Source organism: Camelina sativa, chromosome 4 (assembly GCF_030686135.1).
Source record: "Camelina sativa cultivar CO46 ecotype springtype chromosome 4, ASM3068613v1".
Lineage (NCBI taxonomy): Eukaryota > Viridiplantae > Streptophyta > Magnoliopsida > Brassicales > Brassicaceae > Camelina > Camelina sativa.
In genome coordinates this window covers 15,043,873-15,052,434 of record NC_141883.1, presented here as the reverse complement: position 1 = coordinate 15,052,434, position 8,562 = coordinate 15,043,873, and the positions used below count along the sequence as shown (strand labels likewise).

The 8,562-nt window shown below is 35.5% G+C and overlaps 1 pseudogene across 1 annotated transcript; it reads right to left on the bottom strand.

The window, feature by feature from the left end:
- Positions 1-865: 865 nt before the first annotated feature.
- LOC109132666 (lysine-specific demethylase JMJ27-like) lies at positions 866-6,279 on the bottom strand (annotated as a pseudogene). The gene is made up of 17 exons (XR_015596285.1): positions 6,193-6,279; positions 5,862-6,004; positions 5,697-5,796; positions 5,485-5,614; positions 5,349-5,412; positions 4,554-5,116; positions 4,468-4,480; positions 4,066-4,353; positions 3,925-3,973; positions 3,700-3,791; positions 3,431-3,550; positions 3,172-3,320; positions 1,888-2,623; positions 1,560-1,764; positions 1,417-1,463; positions 1,190-1,279; positions 866-1,081 (listed from the first exon to the last, which is right to left on the bottom strand). The product of XR_015596285.1 is annotated as a lysine-specific demethylase JMJ27-like (transcript).
- Positions 6,280-8,562: the final 2,283 nt, after the last annotated feature.

Here is an 8,562-nt window from a genome sequence, read left to right as displayed (position 1 = left end):
TGAAGTAAAAAAAAAAAGCATAAATTAAAGAGAGAAACCGATTTGGTGATTGCCTACAAAACTTGGAGAAAAGATGTAGATCTTGAAGATGTAGTAAGAACTGATGATTATCATTATAGGTGCAATGATTGAAGTAGAAGATGAAGAGAAGGAAATGATACAATGAATTTAGAGAGACGAAGAGACAGTTAAAAACTAAATGACTACGGTATGTTTGCCACCTATGCATATTTTTTGAATAAAATGACGTGATATAGAATTTTATGTAAATGCTATACGCCCAATGCAGCATATGCAGGTCCTTATGGCACTATTGTGGAGGAAACATGGTAAAATCATATTAGAGAGAAGGGCTGCATTTCTAAACCCATGGTTTATTAATCTTCTGAAAAACAATTATGACCATTGGAATAAAAAGCCAGATGCAGAGAAAGGGAAATATCGTTGGAGTACAAGTTTGAAGCCATACATCAATGGATTACCGACTACATGGGGAAAATTTGCAGATGGAACCAAAACAAAATTCATTAGGAGTGTTGATGTACTCTACGTCCATATGAAATGGGGAAATTCTCACTGGGTTGGTCTTGTTATAAATTTGGTGAGTCGCACAATCGAGATATTAGATCCTTTCATAGAGCATAATGAAGTTCCACAAAAGTTCCAGAGATATATGGCTCCAATTCTCAAGTGCCTCCCATTGGTACTCCAAGCTTTTGTACACAGCTCAAGGGTACCGAAGGGTTAATGGTCTGGGTAGGTGTGTAAGTAGAAGAATGTTATGTGTTAAGCTTCAAATGAAGACTATAATATATAAAGTAGAGGTATCGTTTAAGTGTTTTTTTGGATGTGACAAGTACCAACCGAGTATAAACATTAACTCTATAGTAAGTGTTAAGTGTGCCAACTACCAAACATTTAGTGTTTAAGTGAGAAATTATATAGGAGATGAATTAAACAAACATTGGATGTTAAGCAGCAAACAAAAAAACTGATGTAGAAAGTTTAATAAACTTAGGAGTGGTCAATGACTTCAATAACATAGCATCCTCCACAAGCTCATCATCATGGACATCAAGATCTGACATCAGAAAAAAGTTGAACAAATTATGATGATCCTCCACCACATTTTAGGATCAGATGATGAGTAGAGTAAATATAAGTTTTGATGTATATGGAAGACTACTACCAATCGAAAGACGAAGAACTTTTCATCTCTTCCTTGTAAATTTTTGTTAACTCTTTACATGCCCAGGGAACATGTCCGTCTGCGATTATCCTGGTCCAAAGAAGCACATTTAACAAAGCTAAAACCAATCCAACAATATGGCAACTTGCAACAATACTGGTGGATATGTCATGAGAGGTGCATGGCATGATGAGGTAATATACGTAAGATAGAAGGTAAATATGTACCTTTGCCTTCTTATAAATATGCTCCAAAGATACATGTATCGCTTTTGCTCTTTGCTCAAACCCACAAAAAGTTCAAATCTCTCATATGTTACCTTAACGAATCTAGTGGTCTTGCGGGTTTGAGCAAAGAGCAAAAGCGATACATAATTGGAGCATATTTATATGTCGGTTTGTTGGTCCAGGCCAGGAGCAAAGAGCAAAAGCGATACACAATTCTGAATATATTGATATATGTTCTAAAAAACTTTTCAACATTCCGAATTTCGCTTGTCTTCACTCTTCTCCCACGTCATGGGTCCCTTCCACATTATAAGCTTTGCCTGGGGGAACTGGCGCACTCGTTATTTCCTATGCAAGAAAATTGAAGGCTATTACATTTGACACATGTGTTAACAGAACAAAACTAAATTGAGAAGAAGATATCTCACTAGATCAACAGCAAAAATGTTCATGAGGTTTAGAATTGCTTACTTTGAACAAATTCTTGCTTGCATCTTGATGGGCTTTGTAATTGTAGCCGTATTTCTGTTTCTTCCTCCATACCAGGAATGTGTCTTATGCGCTTTTCACTCATGATCTCTTTTTCCATTTCCAATGCTTGCACAACATAGAGTGTGTTCATCAGCTGAAGGCTTTTCATATGAAACTTCGCTTTTACCCTCTGTGATATAACACCTAAACTTGAACAATAGTTACCCTTCAAGTAAATGATTTTACAGACAATAAGCAAAATCCTACCAATTGTCGTTCTACCAATTTCTTCATTTCTTCATCAGTTTTTTTTGTGCTTGAATATCCATTTTTTTTGCTAACCATAAGAGAAGATCAAAGGAAGAGACATAAAAAATAGGAATTTATGAAATGTACTATGTAAAGAGTGGCTTGAAACATAACATTAGTTACCATTCAAAGTGAATGATTTTAAAGACAATAAGCAAAAGCCAACCTGTTGCAGTTCTGTCGATCTCTTCATTTCTTTATCAGATTTCTTTTCCTACTGAATAACCATCGAGTTTTGCTAACAATAGGTGAATATCAGAGGAAGAGACAGAAAAAATACAAACTTATGGAATGTACTATGTAAAGGGTGGCTTGAAACTCGAACATTACTTACCCTTCAAAGTGAATGATTTTACAGACAATAAGCAAAAGCCTATATGTTGTTGTTCTGCTAATCTCTTCATTTCTTCATCAGCTTTGCTTTGCTCTTCATTAGGCATTAAGTTTTGTTAACCAGAAGAAAAGATCAGAGTAAGACACTGAAAAAATAGGAACGTATGAAATGTACTGTATAAAGAGTGCAAAACGTGGTGAGTGGTGACGTTTGGTGTTTCAACGTTGTGTATTGATGCTATATATGTAAATCGTAAACATTCACATCCATGTAAATTGATTAATTTAGAACTAGAACTCCTTGGAAATTTGTGTTTCAACGTTGTGTATTGATGCTATAAATGTAAAATATATAATTGTAAAAATTGAGAGAGGGAAAGAGGGGTTTTATGGTTTACGATTCCAAGGGGTTGAGAATGAAACCGTTGAAATTTGGTATGATAAGGAAACAACTTGCTAAAATAAAACATACAAGGCAAAGGAAATGAATGCTACAAATTAGAGTTTTGAGTAAACACAAGTGAGAATTCCAGTGCTGATTTAATGGGTTTGTGAAAGTGATAGTGATAGCAATTTTGAAATTGTGCTTCAAACAAGACGAGTACTCAAATTAACGAGATCATAGAGAGGAAGATTCTCAACCTGAAAAGTAGTGTCGCCTTAACGATCGCCATGGAGCGTTTGCTCCAAACAGTGGTTCAGTCTGATATATCGAAAGGTGTGGACTTCTCCATTAGATTTTTTGCCTCTTTAGTGGCTGAGCTCGCTGCATGCAGCACTAATTTCTTAAGCTACAATGCAGTGATCAAAAAGACATTATTCTAACTACTCTTTTTAGCAATAACAAGCGAATTTTTCGACATGATTCAAAATATTCAGATATAATGAAACCATAGTGTACCTCTAGTTTATCTTCGCTGGCTCTGTGGTCTCTCAGTAATCTCCGGAACTCTTGTGTTAGCCTAACGTATTCCTCTGCGTTTTCAGGAGAAATAAAATCTAATACCACCTTTATACAAGACTGTAAACCCGGTTTGAAGTTTAGAATCAATATCATTTCAAATGACTAAATGTTAAGTTTTGCATTACGGAAAGAAGAAGCAGTGAATGAGCAAAGAGGACTGATTCAGTGGAATGAAAGGAGAGATACTGAGTTTATTGATTGCGTACCTGTCTATTCCCGACTTGGTGAGGACAAACTGCAGGGATAAAAACAGCCTCGCCGAGGTGTTGCTCAAAGGTCCATGGTTCTATATGTGCATCTGACAAAAAAAAAACACACAAAATCAACCTTTAGCCACAAGCAAAGAAGATACACCGATTTCACAAGTTGAACAAGTTTAGTACATAACAGAATCTTACCAAATTCAAGTTTAATACATAACAGAATCTTACCAAATTTCTCCTTCAGCTGTTTTTTCTGACTTTTACTCAAGAAAAAAGTCTGGTCATGAATTGGGTGATCAACATGATAAAAAAAAACACAAATTAATTCAATATGAATTCCTTACAGGAGATGCGTCTATTGATACATACAAATTTTACAAGTTGGTTCTCCGAGTGACGATTGTGACTATTCAAAAACTGAACAAGTTTTGGAACGTCCTCTCTTTGAAAGATTTCCCAAACAGCCGCCCCATGCACACACGTTGAGTTCTCATTGCCACTATCCTCAGTTTCCTTTGGGCTACCCAGTTTCTGCTCGTCTATCGATTTCACATGTTTGCTCAACTTGGCTTCTGCATAGTTTGTACGTTCCACTTTTATCTTTTGGTATTGCTCGGGAGGTTTATCCATTTTAGCCGTGTGTGTCAGCAAATTGACCTAACTCCAATTCATATAACAATTAATCACCAAAACAGAAGGGAAGGAGGGACAGCTCAGTATCAGTTTTATAACTCTTTAATCAGTTTAGAATCACCTCATAAAGTACAAAACCATGGATATATGTCTATGAAGAATTGAGATAGAATAGGTGCAGGTGCACTTACCACATCAGAAATATCACAGTATAGATTTGTCACTGGATCTCCTTAGATATTCTGACTCTTTTTGTTTCGTTCTTGCTCAAAGTCTCTTGTTTCCGATTAGATTTTGGAATAAGTTTCCTACAAGCCCTCCACATAACCACGTCTTCTGGAAAACATTTCTAACTATAACGGGTTCCGCCCTCATCCAATGTGACTGAAAATGAGTATTATCTTCTTCATCTAGATCAACAACATTTGGGGAGTACAAGAAATTATCATGAACATTCTTTCTAATTGTTGCCTGCCTTCGAATGGATCCAGAGTTGGTAGTGCATAATGAACATTCATGACCAATATCCAGATATGGAGCGCTAAACTGCAAAGTGACTTCTTCTGTATCCGTTATCAATTGTTTAACCCAATGATTTTTGCATAAGCGTCTCAATTTCAGTGTTAAACAAGAACCACAACCACCACGCTCTTTTGTAGGGCATGAAATTTTACTTGCTCGGGAAAGCTTCCTAAGGTCCTTGCAGCAAGTAAGGCATATCTCCCATGTATCACGATGGTGTGAACAGCTTCTGTAAAAATTAGCAATGGATGTTCGGCAGAGATTACTGTCGTACAGGGATGAAGAGATTTAGATAGTTACAATTCAAAGAATTAGATCATAATCTCATCAGTAACCTACTAGAACCACCTTAGATATCCCCCCAAACGATTTATTTGATAGTTCCATTGATTAAGCCGTTAGATGATTATCACTGTCGAACATTACCCTTCTCTACAAAAAAAAAATTCTCTCCAACCTATGAAAACTCAAATGCTACTAGAGCTTTGAAAATTTACCAGGATATGCGCTCACTTGGATCGAGTTGGCATATAGTAATATCAGATTTGGTCACACAAGCTCCTAGAAATAAACCAGGCTCGTGAATGTAAATTGAAACAAAGAATAGCAGAGGTAAAGACCAAGTGACCATACCTCTAATTTATGTTTCAATGTCTAGTTCATGATTCTGCTCTGTATATATATCCATAAGAACTGGAAGAACTTTAACTAACAGGTACTGCAATTGCTTGAACTTGACATATGTGTCTTTTCCATTCCGTGGCTGAGATTCAGAAAAAAAAAATCAAATGAAGGAGATCAACTCAACAGAATCACATGAAATCAGTAATCTCAAACTCCCTTACCATCATAACAAAAGGTTCCTGCAAACAATTTTTGCAATTGCAATTCCCCCTACAGAATGGACAGGCAGATCTAACTCTCTCACTCGTTGTCTGTGCATACCTATAAAGATTCATATTCTCCAGACTGGTTAAGTAAGGCAACAGAAATAAAAAACTAGTACATACCATTTCTTGATGCAGCCACAACAATAGCGCTTCTTGTTACACTTTGAACAAATGATAATACTTTCTAGTTCACTATAGTTCTTACAGTGATGACAGGTCAAACCCACATATCTTCTAGTTCCATCAGACTGTTCCGGGAAGAATCAGTGTACAAAACATAAGATCAATATATTTCTTCTTTCAAATCCGAACACAAGTTTCTCCGAATCGAAATAAATAATTCCAGTTCAAAGCAATGCAAACTGAAATTTTGAGGTTAAATTACACCAAGAGAAAAGATTAGACGCATCCGTATTGTAGATAAGCCTCTTTGAATTGTTCGTTTCGATACCTCAGCACCATCAAATTCTAATTTTCCTCCTCCTCCGGTTGGGTCAAATTTGGAAGATCCTCTGATCACAACATCCTTCTTTTTCATCCTCGTATTACGCTCGTTGCCAGATCTCCGGTATTTGACGAGATCGGACTCGTCGACATTCTCTGATCTATAATTCGCTTCTCTTTCCTTTTCTCCATATTTGCTTAAAGTGATATTTTGTCGTTTTATTCTAAGTCGCGAGTTTAACACCCGACTAATGATAGAATGATTTTTATAATTTAATATTAAAATTATTATTGAACTTTTTATAATGGTTTTTAAAATTTGGCCTATATAACTCACTTATGATAGATAAGAATTTATTTATGTTTCTGGTCCGTCCAAACTCCAAAGTCTTTTAAGAGTTTGAATGAAACAGCAAAATATTTCTAGGGTTAAATAAAATGTATAACAATCCAATACATTTGAATAAGATAGCAGAACATTAACATTATGCAACATAAACATTAAGCTTCATAAGCTTTAGAATTTCTATCCCTGCATAGCATTAGTAACACAAATCTATACATAGAGTTCAATAGAATATTATCTTCTTTTTTGTAAAATTATCCTAGTCCAATTTTGTCGTGCTAATGATTTTTTTCTCGCAATTTTGTGGTAGTTCCTACATCGACGAGGAGCACAGAGACATTATCTCGCAGTTTTGTCGTATTTTCCTCGACGAGGAGGTAGAAGACTCCAGGTGGTCTGTGAGGCTGCCTCCATGGCCTCCATGGTACATCTCTGACATTTAATCAATTCTATTAATTGCTCGTGTATAGTTGGTCTGTGTCTAATCGTTTGCTTTTGCTTTTCGTGCATAGTAAGCTTCCTTTTGACCCATTACAAGTTGAAGCTGGGGACTGTGGCAAGTATTACCAGTAATTTATTCCTTGTTCCTAGTACATCAATTGCTCATGTTTAGTTTCCTCTCTGAGTGAATAACTTTCTTGTTCGGTGACAACAATTTTGGAATTTATGTCATTCCATTCATTTTAGGTTGAACTTATTTTGTCTATGATCAAATTCTTGTTTTTTTCGTGTTCCTTGGCTATGTGAATGTATAACTTTCTTGTTCCTTGGATCAATTTCTCATTTTATGTTGACATTATTATCTCGTTTTTCTTCTTATGGTTTTTGTCCTGCTTTAGTAGTCTTTTTGCAGTTGCAAGGATGAAAGCAAGTTTATCCTGAGAACTTGGAAAGGTAGTTGTTCTTTATGTTTCTCCCTTTTAAGATGAATTTTATTATTTTATTGTACATTAACTTTTTGTTTCTTTACTTGTTTTTTTTTGCTCTGTTGTAGTACGTGGAAGCTGAGGAAATGGGAAGGGTGATTTTGGACTAAACCAGAGATGTGTTTGGCTTGCTGTATGTATTGTATGGATTCCATATGGTATGTTTTTAGGGAAACATGTGATGTTTTCAAGTGTTTCCCTCATAAACATGTGATGGATTAGGATTATTATGTTAGGTAAAAACTATGTCTGTTTCATAACCTCTTTTTAAACAATGTGAATGGTTAAACAATGTGAATGATATGTTTAGTAGCACGAGAGGCTAATAGTATAAAATGCTTGTTTCTCTGGGTATACAAATGCTGAAATATCTTACAGGAAAATGTCTTCATATTCCTTGTGCCGCTGTGGTTCTCTACCCTCTTTCGCAATCAAGAATGGCAGGTTGCTTTTACAATGCAAGCAGAAACAATGTCTGGGAAAGACGATATAATTCATTTTAATTATAAAATCTAAATCATAAACACTTCATTTGTAAATCTAAATTGACATATAATTTTATTTTAATTATAAAATTTATACTCTAATCATCTTATTAGTAAACCCAAACCAACACATAATTTCGTTCTAATTACAAAATTTAAACCAAACCAATATTTAACTTTCATTAATTAAAAGTATACAGAATTTGTTTTTAATTTTTAAGTTAATTTTTATTAGTTTTTAAATGAAATAATTTATAAAAGATCATGATTGGTTGAAAATGAGGAGGTGAACAAAGGGGTAATTATATATACCCGTTTTAATTGTGTTCAAGCCCGTTTAGTTATTCAATTACAATGAGTGGTGGAACTCCTGCTGAGGTTCGGTCAGAGATTGTGTTCTTCGACATGAAGACGACAATTCCGTTCCGAACTGGCCAATGGAACGCGATTGTGGAATTCGGATCGATCCTGGTTTGCCGGAAGAAGCTACTGGTGCTTAAAACATACTCGACCCTGGTTAATCTCATAGTTCAACGACTTCGCTTCTTCTCCTAAATTTGCAGATATTGCCGACCACGTCTACGATATCCTGCTTGGTCAGTTCTTTATCCTCTCAACTT